Source organism: Panthera leo, chromosome B3 (assembly GCF_018350215.1).
Source record: "Panthera leo isolate Ple1 chromosome B3, P.leo_Ple1_pat1.1, whole genome shotgun sequence".
Classification (NCBI taxonomy): domain Eukaryota; kingdom Metazoa; phylum Chordata; class Mammalia; order Carnivora; family Felidae; genus Panthera; species Panthera leo.
This window is the reverse complement of record NC_056684.1, coordinates 119,591,205-119,612,087: the sequence shown is the minus strand read 5'-3', so window position 1 is coordinate 119,612,087 and position 20,883 is coordinate 119,591,205. Positions and strand designations below refer to the sequence as shown.

At 47.8% G+C, this 20,883-nt stretch overlaps 1 long non-coding RNA gene across 1 annotated transcript in view; it reads left to right on the top strand.

Moving 5' to 3' along the window:
* The window catches only part of LOC122222953, a 44,820-nt gene extending 24,535 nt beyond the window's left edge, over positions 1-20,285 (top strand). The window contains exon 3 of the long non-coding RNA XR_006203956.1: positions 19,168-20,285. This is a non-coding gene — a long non-coding RNA (uncharacterized LOC122222953). The remainder of the gene's footprint in view (positions 1-19,167) is intronic.
* The last annotated feature ends 598 nt before the right edge of the window (positions 20,286-20,883 follow it).

Sequence of the window (20,883 nt, the reverse complement as noted above, 5' to 3'; positions counted from 1 at the left end):
TGAGGTCAAGGATAGCCGCCCTCCCCTGCCCCCCCCCCCGCCCTTTAGCACCCCATTCTGCAAAACAAACAAACAACAACAAAAACGAAACCCCACCGTGTCTATTTAAGTTCAACCAAACGCACACAATCCGGAGGTCAAAAGTTAGGCCAGGAAGTCGAGAGAAGGGGACAAGGCTGGATGAATTTGGCTGACTATTCTGAAGGCCTCCTCAAGGCCTTGGCCTTATGTGGAAGCCATAATCCCTGCTCACAGGTGTGACGAGCAGAAATGCTGGCCAGCTGAGGCAGCTGGCTGATTTGGTTTCTCTTTCTGCTTGAGGAAAGGCAGGGTGAAAGATTTTGTCGTCCCCCCCCCCCCAAAATGTATACTTATAGGTTTGTCATTTTGATCGCTGAGGACCACATATAAATTCCAAGGGAGGAGGGGCGCCTGGGTGGCTCGGTCAGTTGGGCGTCCAACTTCGGCTCAGGTCATGATCTCACGGTTCGTGGGTTCGAGCCCCGCATCGGGCTCTGTGCTGACAGCTCAGAGCCTGGAGCCTGCTTCAGATTCTGTGTCTCCCTCTCTCTCTGACCCTCCCCCATTCATGCTCTGTCTCTCTCTGTCTCAAAAATAAATAAACATTAAAAAAAAAATTAAAAAAAAAAATTCCAAGGGAGGAAATGCAGACGACCCTTGGAACCAGAGACCAGAGAAATTACAAGAATAGTATGGAAGAACAATACAGAATCAAACTGGGTTGTCTTTTTTTTTTTTTTTTTTGAAGAAAGTCATCATCTTACCCTATTACCTCTGAAATTCTGCTAGCATATGCACATCCACTCCTGGGGAGTAGGGGTGTTTCTGACCTTTGAGCTGTCTTTTAAGTAAATACTTCGGAGAGAGGTTAACATATTAAACCACTTCACACTGAGGTATCAGAGATGTGTCAGATTCTTTTCCTTTTAAGGTAACCTGAATATATCCTGGAGCTCTCAGGTGGCCCAGGATCTGCACAGTATCATCTCCCAAAACAAAACCACTTGTACGCAGGAGAAATAATCTAAACTGCTTTAAAACCAGCTTTAGGGGACCCTGGGTGGCTCAGTCGGTTAAGTGGCCAACTTGGGCTCAGGTCATGATCTCACGGTTTCGTGGGTTCGAGCCCCGCATCAGGCTCTGCGCGGACAGTGCGGCCTGCTTGGGATTCTTGTTCTCTGCCCTGCCCCCCCCCACGCTTTTTCTCTCTCTCTCAAAGTAAATCGATAAACGTAAAAAAAAACTGGTTTTAAAAATGAATTCCCATTTTTATTTAAATATTGAGAAGAGAAAAAAAAGATCTGATCGGTAAACCTAGCCGCGTTTCTTTATTTTTTTTTAAAGTTTTTTCTAACGTTTATTTTTGAGAGAGAGAGAGAAGGAGAAAGCCAGCATGAGTGGGGGAGGGGCAGAGAGAGCTGGAGACACAGAGTCAGAAGCAGGCTCCAGGCTCCAGGCTCCAGGCTCCAGGCTCCAGGCTCCGAGCCCAACGCGGGGCTCGACGCGGGGCTCGAACTCACAAGCCTTGAGATCATGACCTGAGCTGAAGCCAGCCGCTTAACTGAGCTACCCAGGAGCCCCAAACCTAGCCACACTTCTGAACCTTCCCATTCTTCTCCTCTCTAGACCTTGTAGCTGCTCTGAGTCTCCTAAAACTTCCAGACACCCAGCCCTCATGGATTTTTCTCTCCCTCTTCCAACTTCTTCTCAGTTAGCTCTTCATTTTTGTGTAGGCTGCCTAGCATCTCTGGCTTCCTCTAGTTCTCTCCAATATGCTCACTGGTTGTCTTCTCCACACACACACACACACACACACACACACAAAGGAGCATCCAGAAGCTGACTCAGTAAGCAAGACTCTGGTCCCCCTTAGAAGCCTGGGCATGAGGGTTCAGGAAGAGTGTGGATATGCATCTTGTTAGAACAACAGGACTATGAGGCACTGATGGGTGAGGTCAGGGATCCCTGGAGAGAGACCTCCAGGGAAAGGACTTGTTTTTCTGACATTTTTTTTGTCTCTAGCCCACCTTGTCTGGTTTCAGGAATTGAGGCCAAGAACTCATTGAAAGAGCATGGTGTTCATGACTTAATATTCTATTTTTTCTCCACATTGGCCCCCACGCCCCTGAAGTCTATGGCCCCACTAGACAATTCGATTGCCACCGAGCAGATTTCTTTATGCCCTTGTAACTGTATGTATGGTCTTCTGTCTCCATAATGTTCTTGCCACTCTTCTCTCTCCCCTCCCCAACAGCCTCCCTCCCTTGGAGCCCTGGAGTGCTAGAAGCACTTAAATTCATTCTTCAGTACTCAGGATAAAGGTTGTGTGCCCTGGCACTTTCCTCTTCCTTCCCCCTCCCCCACTCTTGGTATGCAGAATTCTAAGATAGCCCCCAAGTTTCCTGCCCTCTGGTGTACATGCCTTGGATACCCTTGAGTGTGGTTTGGGTAGGGTCTGTGAATATGATGTGATATCACCCCCTTGATTTTGGCAGAAGGGATTTTGCAGATGTAAGTAAGGTCCCTAATCAGTTGATTTGGGGGTAATCAAAAGGGGGGTTATCTTGGGTGGGTCTGACCTAATCAGGTGAGCCCTTCAAAAGAGGGGTTGGGACCCTCCCTGAAATCAGAGAGATTCTCCTGCTGGGCTTGAAGAAGTAAGCTGCCATATCGCGAGAGGGCCTATGGAACGGGTCACGTGACAAAGGCTTGAGGCGGCCTGTGGTTGCTGAGGGTATCCCCACCGACAGCTAGAAAGAAAAGAGGGGCTTTAATCATCCAGGCACAAGGAACGAAATCCTTCCCACAACCACGTGAGCTTGGAAGAGGACCCAAGCTCCAGAAAGGCAGGCAGCCCAAGAGACACCTCGACTACAGTCTGATGAGAGGATCCAGCTAAGCAGTGCTTGGACTCTCAACACACAGAAACTGTGAGGTAATACATGTTTGCTGTTTAAGCCACTAAGTTTGTGGTAATGTGTTATGTGACAAATGAGGAGAAAGCTAGTACCAGACCCCTCCTGCGAATGAATTAATCACCCTCTGTTTTTTTTTAATGTTTATTTATTTTTGAGGGAGAGAGAGAGAGAGAGAGAGAGAGCACACATGAGTGGAGGAGGAGCCGAGAGAAAGAGAGGGAGACACAGAATCCGAAGCAGGCTCCAGGCTCTCAGCTGTCAGCACAGAGCCCAACGCGGGGCTTGAACTCGCATGCCACGAGATCACGACCTGAGCCGAAGTCGGCTCGGCCAACTTAACCGATCGAGCCACCCAGGCACCCGTGGACTCCACTCTTGCCACTGTTATAAGCTACCCTCGTCACATGGCATCATAATTAGCCCTGCACAACTGTCACCCCTGTCACCTCTGCAGACCCCGTCTCAGTCCTCTTTGGGCCTGACACCCGGGATCTGGAGGCTGGTAGGGAGCAGTGGTAGGAAACAATACATGCTTGTTAAATTCGCGTCATGCAAAGCCAATCACTTTGATCTCCACTCACCGGATATTTTAAGCAGAGGCAATCTTTTTGACCTCCTGTGTAAGCCTGGCTCAATTCTCCATGACATTTTGTGAGTATATAAAGATTCAATTATTAATGTGATGCATCTCATAATAGCCCCTAAAACAAGCTATTGTTTCAGATCTTCCTACTAGCGTTAGGCTATCATGTTTCTCTTGGATGTTCTGGGAATATCAGATCCCCCGTAACCGCATCTTTAAAATCACATATAATAATGCTAATCCTTAGTGGGCTGTGAGCAGCTGGCAAGCTCACACTTACATACTCCGGTCTCAACTCTTAGCCAAACCTTGTCTCTCCCAGGGGCCTCTAGGACATCCCCCAAAGCACACCAGAGCACCTCTGCTGAACTGTTGGCCAAAAGCCTCTGTATCTCCTGTGAATGGTATCAGTTTCATTGTTGCAAAGGCACTTATACCAGCCGGTCCATGTGTCCTGACTTTGGCTTAGAAAATGCAGTCGCGGAAGCCACGTATGGCCATAGAGGCAGGCGACAGGTCTTTGAGGTTGATTTGCCTAATTCCTACCCTGCCCTCATGTACGCATGTGAACACATACACGGACACAGACATACATGCATACCCCGCCCCTTCGTACAGGCATACGAAATACCTGTAACAGGGGACACAGTTTCATATTTCTCTCTATGTAAAAAGATCCGTGGAATGAAAGCTCCTGACTGGGACTCTGGATACCCCCAAGGCACACGTTTCCTTTGCCACCATTTTGCAATGCTGGCCAGAATTTCCTTTGGCCTTAGAAAAAAAGAAAGAGGAATTTCTCATGGATCAGGGAATCCAAACCGAGGACCCTGGGGCAAGGACAGGAGAGAGAGTGAGGGTGGCAAGGCAGGCCTCTCTCTATGCCTTTGCTTCAGACATTCCTGATGTTTACTGGGTATAGACAACCTTACTCTGAGTGGTTCCCTTGCATGCAAAGGGGGCATGATAATCACTTAGTTCACGGGATTGTTTTAAGGACTACATGAAACAGAAACAATGCATGTAAGATGCACAGCCCAAAGCCTGGTTTACAGAAAGCCATCCAGTGCCCTTTAGCTATTATCATCGTTTGGCCCATAATCAGGCTCCAAGGGGGTCTTTCAGGGTCTCAGACATGGGGTGGCAATTGACCTGCCTCCAGAGTTGCTGGCTGTTCCTCAGATCTTAGGGTCTCTGGAAGGTAAGCAGGTCTTGACAGACACCTCATTACAGCCTGTTCCCCCGTCACCTCACCCCTATCCGGGAGTGGCAAGGAAGATATTTGGCAAGAAACCCAGGAGCGAGACAATACGCAGCATGATGAAACAGGAAGTCTGGTTTCATCAGAAGCCACTCATGGAGAACACCTAACTCAGGCCGCTGATTGGGCGCTGAGCCATCACTCAGCTCAAGCTTCAACAAGAAGCTTTGTCTCCATGCCCAAAAATTAAAGAACGTGGCCCTTCAGGTCACCAGGAAAATAGATCTGGTTGGAGACTAAGGGCTCGTCTGAGGCAGCACAGGCTTTGACCTGGGTTCAATTTTTTTTTTTTATTATTAGCATTTATTTATTTTTGGAGAGACAGAGAGAGACAGAGCATGAGCAGGGGAGGTGCAGAGAGAGGGAGACACAGAATCGGAAGCAGGCTCCAGGCTCTGAGCTGTCAGCACAGAGCCCGACGCGGGCCTCGAACCCATGAGCCGTGAGATCATGACCTGAGCCGAAGTCGGTCGCTTAACCGACTGAGCCACCCCGGCGCCCCTGGGTTCAAATCTTAAGTCACCCCATTATTATATGACCTTGGGCACATTATACAACCTCTCTGAGCCTCAGCTTCCTTATCTTTGAAAGGGGAAGGTTAATTGAGATAACATGCAAAGAGCCTAGCAGGAGGCCTGGCCCACTCCATAAATGTGCTCGCCCTCCCACTTCCCCTCCCAGGTGTCTGGGACACCCCTCCGCCCCTTCCTTGCTCCTGGCTGAAGACAGTTGACCACTTCTTCCTACCTGGGATGGCATTGGTTCTTTATTATTTGCTATGACTACACATCTGGCCTTATCACCAGTTATTGACTTCAAGACCCGGCTGCTCTCTGCTCCACCTGGCTCCTTCCTGCCAGGTGGCTTCTCCTGACGCAGTTGGACAATGATGAAGGGTTGGGCCAGGTCGCATGGTGACACCAGGACTGAGGTGAACAAGTTTCTGCTTAATATTCCAAACTTAGGGGAAGGAATGACTTTAAAAATGTACACGTACGCTTGTGCGTGTAACGCACACCCCCTTGGTAAGCACAAGGTGCCCAGACACCATCCTCCTTCTAAATGTCCTGCCTGGTCCTCCCTCTGCCATTTTCGTGCTTTCCATGATTCTCTTCAGGATTCTCCGTGGGTTCCTCTTCCCCGGGCACTCCTAAGTGTTGCAGTTCCCGGGGCTCCACCCCTGGCCATCTTCTCCTCGTCTTCCATATGCTCCCAGGGGGCTCGTGCCCAGGGCCATCACCCCCAACAATTCATACTTGATCGCCTAATCCATCTGTCCCATTCCCACTCCTTTTCTGACCACAGATTTGGACGTGCGGCTGCCTCTGGAACATCTCCACCCGTGGTTCCACAGCCCTTCAGGCTCAATCCCCTCAACACTCACCTAATTCTCCTAGATTTTGCGCCCCAGTAAATGGCACTGCATGCAAAGCCAAAAGCCTAAGCAAACCTCCAATTACAGTCCCCAACCTCTGTCAATATTCAATGTCCCTACTCACTCTTGACTGGATCCTCTCCTTTCCACCTCCATCCTGCAGGCTGTTGTCCTTGGTCTCCCCGCTTCCCCTCCAATACTCCAACCACTGCCTGAACAGGCTCTGCCTCCCTGCTTCATTCTCTATAATCGTTCTTAGAGAGACCTTTCTAAAATGCAGATCTCCTCTTAAAATCCCTCGAGCTCTCTTTGTCAGTCAGGGCCCTGCCAGGGAACTGAAATCACACCAGCTATTTTTTTTTAATATTTATTTATTTTTGACACACACACACACACAGAGAGAGAGAGAGAGAGAGAGAGAGAGGCAGAGCCAGAGGGAGACAGGGAATCCCAAGCAAGCTCCGCGCTGGCAGCTCGGAGCCTGGTGCAGGACTCGAAACTGACCTGATCTGAAATCAAGAGTCAGACATTTAATTGACTGAGCCACCCAGCTGCCCCCATAGGGACGATTCTAACAGAGCTCAGTTAAGATTTCAGATTAATTTTTCAGATCAATTGTTGATGAAGTCTAAAGTTATCAAGGAGGACACTGAAAACACAGAAAGATCTGAAGTATCACGGGAGCGACAACCACCACCCCCAGGGCTGACAGAACAAGGGGGAGAAGTTGGGATAACTTATGCTATTACTGTTCATGCTATTAATGCTATTAATGTTGAGAAACAAATGGGTTTGACATGCAAACCCTCCCTGTGTCTCCCACTTATCTCCCTGGCCTCCCCTCGGGACACAGCACTGCCTTCCCCATCTTCTGGTCAAGTCTACAGTCATTCTGCTCTCAGACTTCCAGACTTTTCTACCTGTGCTGTGACCACCTGTCATGGAATGCTACTCTCCAATCTTTTCTGGTAATTCATCCCTCAAGAGAGGCTCAAGGAGGCTTTGTATCTCTTTGAGAGCCTTTCCTGACCACATCCCCTGCTTCAGGGAGGTCCAGCGGCCCCCTTTCTTTCTTTTTTTTTTTTTAATTTTTTTTAATCTTTATTTATTTTGAGAGAGAGACAGAGTGTGAGCAGGGGAGGAACTGAGAGGAGAGAGACACAGAATCAGAAACAGGCTCCAGGCCCTGAGCTGTCAGCAGAGAGCCCGACGCAGGGCTCGAACTCACGAACCGTGAGTTCGTGACCTGAGCCGAAGTAGGATGCTTAACCGACTGAGCCACCCAGGCGCCCCCAGTGGCCCCCTTTCTTACGGATTTCCATAACATCCTGGTCATGTCACAGTCGTATCACACTGGGTTCTCATTGTCACGTTGGCCATCTAAGAGCTCTGTAGGGCAGGACAGGGGCAGTCCCTTTGTCCTCTTTGTATCCTCAGCTTTCAATGCAATGCCTGGCACATAGTATGTGCTTAATACATTGGTGAGTGTTAAAATCAGACCCACTTTGCCTCTCACATATATAATAATGTCCTGCCTGCTTTCCCCATCAAATCCATCCTTGCTTAGGGCAGCTCTGATCATATCTGTCCAATGATCAAAAAGATCTTCAGTGGCTCCCCATTGTCTGAGGAATAAAGTCCAAACTCCTTAGCCTGCTGTCTGGTGCTTGTCTCTGACCTTCCTATCTAGCCTTATTGCCTGCTATACCTCCGCACAATACCATGTGCCCCTCCCATGCCAGGCCACCCACTATTTCCTCAATACCTTGAACTCTTCTCCCTCTGGATCAGAGTTCACCGTGCTACCTTCACTAGGAACGCCTTGGGGGGCTACCCTTGCTACCCGGTTGCGATGCTCCCCAACTCCAAAGCCTAGTTCATTGGTCACCCACTTCCAGAAACCTCCCCCCGCACTCCTTCAGCGGCGGGGGATGGAGTCCCAAACGTATAATAGGACCTTCGTGTCATTGTGGGGTCTGGGCCCTGCTCACTGGTCTAGCCTTATCTCTTTCCACTTTCCTCCTTGCTCTGTCTGCCCTGGAATGCTAGTCTTCTCTGGGTCCTGAGATGCAGGAACTGAGCCACTGAGCCATTGTGCAAGCTGTTCCCTCTGCCTGGGTGGCCGTCCCTGTCTGCCCTTCACCTCCCTCTCTTTCCTGAACTCCAGACCAAGTGAGTGCTCTTTCTTACACACTCTCTCAGCACCCTGTGTTTGTCCTTCTTCCTCAGCTACCGTCCCTATGTCTATAGGCTAGATCGTACGTTGCACGAAAGCAGGCCCTGTGTGTGCCATTATACCCGTGGCACTTCGCACAGTGCCTGACACACACTAGATGCTCAATCAGTGTGATAAATGCTGATTCATTAACAGTCTCCCCTCATTTGTAGCATTCCTCACTAGCCTGCAGCAAAGCAGTTATGGGTGTATCTTGATTACCAGTTGGCATACCTCCCCCCATCCTGGTGATAAGCTTTTTTTTTTCTTTTAATGTTTATTTTTGAGAGAAAGAAAGAGAGAGACAGAGCATGAGCAGGGAAGAGGCAGAGAGAGAGAGAGGGAGAATCTGAAGCAGGAGCCAGGCTCTGAGCCGTCAGCACAGAGCCCAACGCCGGTCTCGAACCCACAAATTGTGAGACCATGACCTGAGCCGAAGTCGGATGCTTAACCGACTGAGCCACGTAGGCGCCCCGGGAGATTTTTTTTTTTTAAGAAACTTTTTATTTTGGACATTTTCCAAGATACACAAAAATCAAGCGAAGAGCAGAATAAAGCCCCCTTTCCCCATCATGCTACCTCTACAGTCATCGACATTTGATCAGCCTTGTTTTATATACTCCCCCTTCTTTTTTCTCTAGATTATTTTAAAGCACATCTCAGACATCATAAGTCAAACACTTCTTGAGGGTTGATGTGTCGTGTTCATTTTCACTTTTCACATAGCCCACAGCTCAGCATCTGGTCCTTAACAGATGGTAAGTGCACATTAAATTCATGAACTAGGAAAAAACGTCATTCATTCATTCATTCATTCATTTGCTAACTTATTCAACAAAGACTTCTTGAGCAACCACTATATGCCAGGCACTGTTGCCATTGGGGATAGATCCTAGTGGGAGGATGCAGGGAGTGAATGAATGAATGAATGAATGAATGATGGCATTTTTAAAGTGACTCATAGTGCTAAGTACTATGCAGATCATTTTTTTTTTTTTTTTTTATGCAGATCATTAAGACAGGACGCCAAGAGCACACACACACACAAAAAAGACAGGATGATGTGGTCGCAAGTGATTGAGCGGCTACTTGGAACAGGTGGTTAGGGAGAACCTCTCTGGGGAGGTGTCTTTCAACAGAGTCCTGAATGGCAAGAAGGAAGCCACGTGAGGATTGAGGGGAGAAATTACACCAGAAGTAAACAACAGCAACTGCAGGGTCTCGGGGCAGAGCGATCTCACAGTTGGGGGAACAGAGACAAGTGTGGCTGGAGCAAAGAGGTCGGGAGAAGTGGCCAGAACGGAGGTCTAAGGAGCAAGCTGCCCACATCCTGTAGGGATTTATAAGCCAAGGCAAGAAGTTTGGGGTCTGTTGCAGGTTCGTTGGGAATCCATTAGAAGCTTTTGAGCAGGGGAGTGTTGTGATCTGTTTAGAAGATCATTCTGGCTGGGGTGTAGAAAACAAACCATAAGAGCAGCAGGACATAGTTTAGGAGAAAGTAAAGGTGTTTGAGACCAGAGTGGGAGCCGTGGGGACGGGGAGGTGCGGAAGACGCAGGAGAGGCTTGGAGCCAGAGCGGGTATGTCTTGCGGAGGGGCCGAACGTGGAGGCGAGGGAAAGAGTGAGTCAAGGACGTTTCCTCGATTCCTCGGAGGAGAAAGGTCATCACTCTCACAGAATGAGGCCACAGTAGTGTGGCCACGTAGGTGGGGCCAGCCACGATCACACAGTTTAATTGTAGGTTTCTGCACCCACCTCAGTTTCCTCTTTTGTTAACTGGGCATGAGGATACCACCTTGAGGGTTTGTTTGTTTTGTTTTGTTTTTTGAAAGTTAAATGAGAAGGTGCGTAAAGGGCTAGCGGTGTCCTGCGCTGAGTCAACACCCAAGGAAGGTGAGTTCTTATCCACTGCCCCACCCCAAGAACACCCTTCAGCCCGTCAGCCACAGTCTGTCTGAGGATCCATTCTGGGGAGTGGGTGGACTTCCCTCTCTCCTCTGGGAGTGTCAAAATTCCCAGGGAGAACCCATTCACCCACTCACTTGTTGGGTAATTCTTGTACTTTTGGCGGGTCCAATAGGAAGAGGCTGAGACGGCAGGGAAATTGTTGCCTGAGGGCTAAGGTTTTCTAGGATGAGTGAGACCCAGAACTCCTGGGGTAACTGGGCTTCCCCGTGGAGGGGCAAGAACGCGAGGGAGTGATAAACGAGGGAGACACTGCTTCTCTGTCCCACGTGGGACACAAGGATGCAGGAACCCAGGGACCCTCAGCTCTTAGCAAAGTGTTCCTCCCCCACCTAAATGACTTCTTGAGCACAAAGAGCCCCAGGAACTTGTTGCCCTTAACCAAGAGCCCAGGAGCAGGGGCCAGGGCATCCAAGAGTTGCTCCTTCCATTATCCCCCTCCCCCAATTTTTAAAAAATTTTTATTTATTTTTGAGAGAGAGACAGAGCACAAGTGGGGGAGGGGGCAGAGACAGAGAGGGAGACACAGAATCCAAAACAAGCTCCAGGCTCTGAGCTGTCAGAACAGAACCCGACGCGGGGCTCGAACCCACGGGCTGTGAGATCATGACCTGAGCCGAAGTTGGACGCCCAAATGACTGAGCCACCCAGGCGCCAACCCCCCCAATTTTTAAAGTTGTGTGTGTGGTGTGCATACATGTATACGTGCACATATACATGTATATATCATATCTTATAAGTTCATATATGCGTAGAAACACTAAAAAGATATACACTAAAATGTTAATGGTGAATTTTCTCCACCTGACTGAAGGAGGAGTGATCTTCATTTTACTCTTCGTGCCTTTTTGTATTTTCCACAAGGCAATGCTTTCCAACGAGGACAAAATATTATAAAGAACCTCTAAAATATCTGTCTCTCAAAGTGTTCCGAATCTTCCCGGGTTCGAATCTGTTTCTGAAACTCTCCGTAGGGAGCATTCGGGTGACAGAGTAGCGCGCGCGTGCGCTCACACATTCATTCATTTCATTCGTTCTTGGGTTCCATGGCTATTGGCTATTTGAGTACATTACGGGTGATGGTGCTGAACCCTGTGGTAACACAAGACACATGAGGTGCGGTCCCTGTCCCCAGGAGCTTTTCAAATTCAGATTTTAAAAGCTTAAAGCCGAATACTGCAAGGAAATGAATGAGAGGAATGCAGAGAATAAAAATGTCCTGAGGACAAGCTGACTTCCAGCTGGAGGCTTCAGAGGTAGTTACAGGCAAGAAGCGGGATTGGAACTGGGCCTTAAGCGGTAAGTGGAGCTTGGATAAGTGAGGCGGGTGGAAGGGCATTCCAGGCAAGGTGAATGGCATAAGCAAAGGCACAGAGGCAGGAAAGTATTCGGGGTGTTTGGAAAACAGCAAATAAAGTCTGCTATGTTTCTTGGCTGCCACAGAACAAGTACAAGTTTATTTAATTAATTCATTCATTCATTCATTTATTTATTTTAGTTAATTAATTAATATAAATATATATACATAATTGAAATAAATAACTTATTAAGAAAGAACCTGCTAGAGGTAGAGGGTTTCTCATCAAGAGAGAAAACCAAATCACTCAGAATCTGGGGCAGCACTCCGTTACTCTTAAACAGGTGACCAAACAAATCAGCCCCCTGTGCGTACATAGGCTGCACGTCGTTGCTTGGGCACAGAGAAAGGCGTACAAATATGTGTACTAGGTGTCGACATTCATTTGGGTGGAGGAGGGCGCAAGCAAGAGAGAAAAAAGGTGGAAAAAGGAAGAAAGAAAATGAATGAAAAGTTTTAGAGAACATAATTGGGAAAAGCATAAGAAAGAATTTCTGCACAAATATGTTTGTGGCAGGCATCCTTTTTTTTTTTCTTAATTTCTTACAATGTTTATTCATTGTTTTGAGAGAGACACAGAGCGCAAGTCGGGGAGGGGCAGAGAGAGAGAGGGAGACACAGAATCCGAAGCAGGCTGCAGGCTCTGAGCTGTCAGCACAGAACCCAACCTGGGACTTGAACTCACAACCCAAACCATGAGATCATGACCTGAGCCGTGCTTAGCCCACCGAGCCACCCAGGCGCCTCCCAGGCATCCTTTATGATGGCAAAAATGTGAACAACTAAAATTTTTGGGTATAGATTTTAGTTGAAATAATTATGGCATATTTGTACCACAGAAAAAGGTTTTAGGGGCGCCTGGGTGGCTCAGTTGGTTAAGCATCAACTCTTGGTTTTAGCTTTAGCTCATGGTTCTTGAGATGGCAAGGGTTCGAGCCCTGCGTCGGGCTCTGTCCTAAGCATGGTGCCTGCTTGAGCTTCTCTCTCTGTCTCTCTCTCTCTCTCTTTCTCTGCCCCTCTGCTCGTGCCCTCTGTCTCTCTCAAAATAAATAAATAAATAAGCTGAAAGGAAAAAAAAAAGAAAAATTTTTTAGTCCTTAACAGCGATAGAGCACACGACTCGATCTCAGGGGTCGTAAGTTCGAGCCCTACATTGGGCATAGAGATTGCTTTTTAAAAAGTGATAGAGCATATATAATTGTTAAAATGAAATCGTGTTTAGGAGACATATTTTAAGTGGAAAAATTATGTAATAGTATGTATACGAGCCCAGCTGTTTTGCACATGGAAGGTATTTCAATAAATGGCTGTCGGTGGCTATGGGATTATGTATTTTCTAACAATTGCTTTTTTAAGATTTGGAAAGTTAGCAAGAACTCTAAACTGCTTTTAAGTTACATTTTCTTATTTACTGGATTTGATCCCAGGCATTATCTTCCTGTTCGTAATTCATCTACTGGCCCCCCTGGAGCCCTCTGGCAAGGGCTGCAGTCAGTGCAGCCTGTTTCCTAAAATGCCCCACACGCAGAAGACTTGTCCCGCTGCCCGTCCTGGGGCTTATTCACAACAGATCTGCAGCCCCAAAATAAACAGCCAGGGTGTTTCCTCTTCCTAAAGGGGAAGCAGAAACCCCTGATGAGCAGAGGGAAGGGTGAGCCCTGTCTAGACCATCATCCAGGGGGAATTCTGTCCACCCAGTTCCCCCTGGAAATCCCCGAGGCCTGGAGCAGCTCTGCTGACTCAGGCCACCCATTCGAGGGCGTCTTAAGAGCCCAGCTGACCTTCCCTCTCCAGCACCCAGCTCCGTCCCATCCCCCAGAGCAAATTACCCCAGAGGCACTGTGGTGCAGGGTGATCTTTCAGAGGAGAATTTGCTCTCAGATAAGGTAATGGGTCCAATTAGAGCCTCCTTGATGGATGGGCCTGTCAGGTCCAGCCTTGGGCCCAGCCTGGAGATAATTCTCTCCTCCCAACCCTGGGAATGCAACTGTCTGGGTCTTGGCCAGAGAGATTCAAATAACAAAGAGACATTTCAGGAGTATAGGTAAAAGGGCTCCACTATTGTTTCTGAGTAAAAGAATTAACTATGGGCAAGTTGTCCCTCAGGAGACATTTGGCAACCCCTGGTGACATTTTTGCCTGTGATAAGTGGAGGGTGTGTGTGTGTGAGGCTGGCATCCAGTGGATAGAAGCCTAGGATGCCGCTACGCACCCCAGAATGCCCAGGAAAGCACCTTCCTTGTCAAAGAATCATCCAGCCCCAAATGTCAATAGTGCCTAAGATTGACTAACTCGGGTCTAAGTTATGTTTGTGCTTTACAAATGCAAATAAAAGGGGTTCTGAGGAATCCCCAGACTTGGGGATATCTGAAAAGGAAGACCTGTTGGGGGAGAATTTCCCTAAGCAGCATTATTTCCAAGCTGCTGGTCCCCATCAAAACATGCTATAGATCTATTTCAAAAGTATTTTTTTTAATGTTTATTTCTTTTGAGAGACAGAGAGAGAGAGAGAGAGAGAGAGCAGGGGAGGAGCAGAGAGGGAGACACAGAATCCGAAGCAGGGCCTGGGCTCTGAGCTGTCAGCACAGGGCCCCATGTGGGGCTCAAACCCACGAACTGTGAGATCATGACCTGAGCTGAAGTTGGAAGCTTAACCGACTGAGCCACCCAGGTGCCCCTATTTCAGGAGTATTTTTAAAGCAACTGTCCTCGGGGAGCCTGGGTGGCTCAGTCGGTTAAGCTTCTGACTTTGGCTCAGGCCCTGATCTCACACCTTGTAGGTTTGAGCCCCACATTGGGCTCTGTCCTGAGAGCCTGGAGCCTTCTTCGGATTCTGTGTCTCCCTCTCTGCCCCTCCCCTGCTCACACTCTGTCTCTCTCTCTCTCTCTCTCTCTCAAAAATAAATGTTGAAAAAGAATACAAAATAAAGTGATTGTCTTCTAAGAACCTAGGAAAGGGTAGAGGACGGAAGAGGAAAGACTTGGTTTATAACCACTAGCTTTGCTCTGATTCTGAGCATTTGGTAATTAAAAGTTCCTTTTGTCAGGAACCCAGCAAATAAACCAGTAGAGTAAAATCCGTATTTTTCATGTTAATCCTTATAATCGTCTGGAACCTTGGAAATATCTTTGACTCTGCCTGAAAAAAAAAAAAAAAAATCAACACCATAAAAAGTGAGCTAGAAATTTAATAACCCTTGAGTTTATTTAACTCATAGGTGGTCAAATGTTTCTGTGTAGAGAGCAAGATGGAGTCACTCATGTCAAGCAGAGGCCCGTTTCGAGCAATGACACAGCAGGTAAGGGTACTGCAGCTACCAGATTATCACCGAGACCAAAGTCAGCTGACAACGCACTTAGAACTGTTAAGCAGAAGCAGAGGAGGTCTGCAGGGACCCAAGATCAATTAAATCCCTTTCAAAAAAGGGAAGATTTTTGCAGCAAACGGTCAGACTCTTCAGACATGACCCCTCTTTGTCTGATCACTTCAAAAAGGCAGCTGCCACTGAAGGCCCTGCCCAGTTGATCTCGGAACAGAACCGAGATCCTTCACTGCCTGAACATAATAAGCCGTAAGTGCTGAGAGCTGACCCGGACCGGACTGAGGCCTTATCTCAACCGCACGCACACACAGATTGACTTCACACTTGGTTTGTTAACTTCCTACCCCTTGTTCTATCTTGTTTGTTGTGTGGCTCGTCTTGTGTTCTGCCGTGTGTGCCTGGAAGAAGCCAAGTTAATCACCCGGGGAAATGTCATTGAGTTTGGAATCCCAAAGCTGCTTTTTTTTTTTTTTTAAATGTTTATTTATTTTTGAAAGAGGGAGAGCGTGAGTGAGGGAGGGGGAGTGACAGAGGTGGACGGAGAATCCCAAGCAGGCTTCCCACTGTCAGCGCAAAGCCCGACATGGGGCTCGAACTCATGAACCCCGAGATCGTGACCTGAACGAAAGTCGATTGCTCGACCCATTGAGCCACCCAGGCACTCCTCCAAACCTCCTTTGTAATTCCTTTAGCCTTGCTTTATGACTGAATAAAGCTGACATTGTGGAAAGACACAACTGTGTGCGTCTTCATAGCGTGTTCATGACACTACGGTTGAAGTTGCTTCGGTAAAGATTTAAATTAGCTGTGTCGGCAGGTCGGTCAGACCTTCACTTTGCTTCTCCCTACAAATTCTCGGTAATGACTTGGATATTGCGAGCCTCTGATAGCATGCTATTACAGGTTTCCTCCTCGGACTCATTCCCCAAGATCCGATTTGATTCACGGAGCATTTACTGAGCCCTTCCAATGTGCCCAGCAGTATGGTAGTTGCTGAGGACACGCGTAGTGCGCAGGTGCTAATTTGGAGTTAGCGTCTCTAGCATTTTGAGACTAAAGGCTTGAAAAGGTGGTGTTGCCTCGAATGGAAGACGACACTTGGTGAGTAAGTGGGAGCTGGATGGGGCTGGAAGATAATGATGACTCAGGGCTTGAGACGATCAAGGACATCCCAGGGGGAAATGCTGGTGAAGCCGTGGGAGCTGGAGGGTTGGATCTCGGGTGAGAGTGTGAGCTCAAGATCTAAATGTGGAAATCGTCCACGTTAAGATGAGTCCACTGAGATGGGCAGAAAATAGAACAGAAGCCCGAGGACTGGACCCTGAGGTGCGATTCACAGTTGAGAGGTAGGAGGAGGAAGAGATCGCAGCCAAAAGGAGATGAGTAGGAACAATTAGAGAAATAGGAAGAGAACCAGGAGAGCACATAGCCGTTGCAGTTGACATGGAAGAGGTTTTGGTTTTGGTTTTTTAGGAGACAATCAAAAAGTGGCAAAACTTTTTTTTTTTTTAATTTAAGTATAATTGACATACAATAGTCTGTTAGTTTCAGGTGTGAGAAACTGTCAACGCTTTATAGCATGAACCCTGAGGAAAGGACCCTATGGATGGAGGGTGTTCTGGTCTGCCCAAGCCTGTCCCAGTCTTAGTACTGAAGGGCCCACATCTCAGGAAGCTAGTCAGTCCTGGGCAAACAGGACAGTTGGGGTGTGCAAAGCCTTGAACTACAGTTTAAGTTGGGGCACCAATAAAGAGTTCGGCAGCCAGTCACGTTAATACATACCCTCTAAGACACCGCATTAAAAAAAAAAAAATCAGATTCTGCATTTGCCACATCCTCTGAGCACGACCCTGGCTCAGACACAGGCCAAGGTTAATAAACTACACTAGCTGGATGCAGTCTTTGAAAACCTTTGAACACTTCTTGAGGTTTTGGCCTGGAAGCATTTCCTATCATAAAATTTAGTTAGCCAAGCTCTTACTTGGCTCAAGTTCTGTTTCTCTAAATTGCCTTCACTCAAGTGATTGCTTTTACTGGAAACTCGGCTGTCAAAATAAAGTTGATGGCCTTTCAGAAAAGAAAGTAACCCTAAAAACTGACGCACCCGAGAGAAGGATGAAAGAAAATGAGCATACTCCATCAGAGCTATGGATTCAAGTTTTAGGAAACTGCAACAGATTTGGGGGACTACGAGGTATATCTCTGGCAACTTCCAGAAGCCCGTAGCTTTTCTGAAGACCACACGTATTGTGTTTTGCGGGTGATTGTCGCAAAGCTCTTCTGTTTCCTGTGGTGCTTGGAAATCCGGGGACACTCTGAATGATTGTTATGTTTTTTGTTTTTGTTTTTCTACATGCTTCTGGTTCTACCCATTTCCTTTCAGCCAGAGGCCGAAAGCTGGCAGCCTGTGGGCCAATTCAGCCTGTGAATGTGTTTTGTTTGGCCCACAGGGTGTTTTTTAAAATTTTCTATTAGTTGCCAGCATTTAAAAATCAAGAGACTTCGCGCGCGCACACACACACACACACACACACACACACACACACACACACAAATCAGGATTTCCTGCTTTTCTTGAAAAAATGATAAGATCTGAAGACATCGGGGCTACATGTCCACATGGCAATAGTCCGCAGGAGCTGAGAGGCAGCTGCCCCCTTGGGCTAGGCATGTGCCCTTGCCTTGGCCTCATCCCCACCTGGCCTGCTACCCTCCTTCAGTTTACCTGCCAGTTCCATCCTAGGACTCCGCAGAGAATGAGGCTTCCAAAATACCTCGGTCGTTAGTTCTAAACCACTCGCCTTGACGTGTTTCCTGTTCTACATCCCAATTCGTCCCCAAGCCTTGGATGTTCTGTTGTCATCGACTGATTTCCTGTTTGTGGGTTCGACTCATCCCCCTGGCTCAACACCTGGCACCATTCCCCATGTTACCTGTGCTTCCTGCCCACCCCACCCCTGCCCCTCTCAACCCAGAAGACCCACCCATGTTCCACGCTGCTGGCAGCCCTCCAGCCCATCCACAGGCACCCCCACTTGGCTTGCTGTTCCCTCGCATCTGTCTCTGCTTTTATTCCTCACTTACTATCGCCCTCTAGTCCTCCCTGGTTGCTCAGCTTTGGCTCCTGTTTCCATCCTTGAAATCGTCCCTTGGACTTGACTAGAGTGCAGTTCTCCTTCTTCTGTCTCTCGGCCTCCTTCCCTTAAGCAAATCCTAACATTTCGGTGGCTTAACCTAATAAAAGTTTACTTCTTACTCGTATAACAGACAAATGGGAGTTTTCCTGGCCCAAAGGCAGGACCCAACCTCCATCCAGCTGTGGCTCTGCCATCCTTGAGGGGCCTCGGAATCCTCCTTATCCAGCTCGGAGGTAGCGAGGAAGGAGAGAGCGATGAAGGAACCACTGTTTCTTAATTGTTTTATATTTATTTAATTTTGAGAGAGAGAGAGAGAGAGAGAGACAGAGTGAACATGAGCAGGAGGGGGGGCGAGGGAGAGGGGGACAGAGGATCAGAAGCAGGCTCCGTGCTGACAGCGGAGAGCCCGATGTGGGGCTTGAACTCGCAAACAGTGAGCTCATGACCTGAGCCGAAGTCAGATGCTTAACCGACTGAGCCACCCGGGTGTCCCAAGGGACCACTGTTTCTTAAATGCCTTCCAGCCTGGAAGCAACACCTGTCACCACCACTCACATTCCGTTGGTGAGAGCTAGTCACGTTACCACACAGATGGAAGAGAGGATAGGAGCTGTAGTCTGTGGGTGGGGTGCCATCCCCCAGTGACAGTCTTGCTATGAAAGGGAGAGCCTGAGCTGTGTTGGGGGGGAGGGAGGGCTGGCTATCTCTGCCCAGCACCCCGGCCAAGCAGAGGCCCAGATAGCCCCTTCCCTGGCTGAGCGGGTACTAGTCTCATTAGATGTGGGAAGGGAGTTGCACACTTTTCTCCAGCGTCATGGAACTCTCCACAGCAACTGACAGAAACCCAAATCAGCTAAGAAAGAAGAATATTTGGGGCTCTCATGCCTGGGAAGTTCAGGGGGTTGAAGTTGCCTGAAGTACGATTGGATCCAGACACAAATAGGGATGTTAGGTCTCTCTTTCTCTCTCCATTTCCCAATCTTGACCAACCCCCCTTTCTCTTCTCCTGCAGATTTTCTCCACATGGCAGAGAAGCTGGCAGACCACTGACTCTGCATCACATCCTCCCAGTTCCACGTTCTAAAAGGCAACTCCCCTTCTCCTCCGGCTCCAAGCTTTAAAAACCACAGAGAAGCCTGGCCGGCTGGCCTGGCAGGAGTCACAGGTCCACCAGGGAGGTGGATGAACCATGAGCTCCTCTCCCACCACATTGGAGTGAAAGAGAAGCAGCTTCCTTAAGGAAGCCGGGACTGCAGAACAGAGAAAGCAATAAACGTACAAACCTTTGACTGCACAGCCTCTGATTATACCTCTGTGGTCAGCCCAGAGTCTGGGCCTCAGTGTAGGTCCTGGGAAGCAGCCTCCTGAGACCAGCCCACTCCTTACGCACTGCTTAAGTAGAAGACATTGTTTCCATAAGACGTGATAGTATCTTCATGACTTCCTGTGAATTCACCAGAGTTGGCAAGGGCCTGTTGACAAGTTGTTTTTTTTTTTTTCCCAAGACCTGAAGACCTAGGAAGAACCATCAAGGTCTACCAAAGGGATATATTTATAAAATGAAATCTCATTGGAAAATCCATGCTTTTCAGGCAGAAATTTACGTCAGATGCGGAAGCACCTCTTTTATTCATCCCTCCAACGAATAGTTACTAAGCAACTGCCATGTGCCCAACTTGGAGTCAGGTGCTGCACATGCAATGGTGGATACGTTCCAGTTCCCTGGCCTCACCAGCCTTAGAGTTTCTGCACGTAAGGAAACACAGTTAAGGCAAAAATGTGATACGGTGACCAAGTCTGTAAGATAACACGTAATGTTACACAAACAAATAAACAAAAGCCACCCTGAATCAAGAGCTTCTCAAGAGTGAAGAAATTCCCGAGATACTAAAGAAATGAAGGCATGAATCAGGAGGAAATAGCAGTCAGAATATCTTGAAATTCATGATGTGTGAAAGCACTTCTGGAATGTAGGTTTCCCGGTATGCTACCTTACCTGGTATGCTGTTGGGGCCAACCACCCTCTGTCTCCTTCCCTAATTGCTACTTAGTTTTGCTTGGAGATTTTTTTCCCCCATGAACACCCATTTCCCTTCAATGTTTATTTATTTATTTTGAGAGAGAGGGAAAGAGAACGAACAGGGGAAGGGCAGAGAGAAGAGGGGAGAGAGGATCCCAAGCAGGCTCTGTACTTAGTGCAGAGCCTGACGTGGGGCTCAGTCTCACAACCCATGAGCTCGTGACCTGAGTCGAAATCAAGACTCTGACGCTTAATCAACTGAGCCACTCAGGTGCAGATTTCCAATTTTTTATTGTTAAGTCAACAGCAATTGTTCCACATGTTCAGAACTTTATAATACTATTAGTACACAAAGTAAAGAAATCCTGTACAGTCTAGCTCTTGATTCTTTTCATAAACTTTAAATTTTGGAATAATTTTAGATTTACAGAAAAGTTGCAAAGATAATACACAAAGTTCCCAGATACCCCTCACCCAGTTTCTCTTAATAGCACCTTTGTCAAAACTAAGAAACAAACATCGGTACGCTACTATTAACTAAATTCCCTACTTTATTGTGATTTTGCAGTTTTTCTCCTAATGCCCTTTTTCTGTTCCAGGATCCAGTCCAGATACCACATTGCATTTTGTGGCTCTTGATTTTTAAGGATTATTATTCTTCAGGCATGGGTCAATTCTGCCTCTTTTCCTCCTTGCTGCCAATGCTTT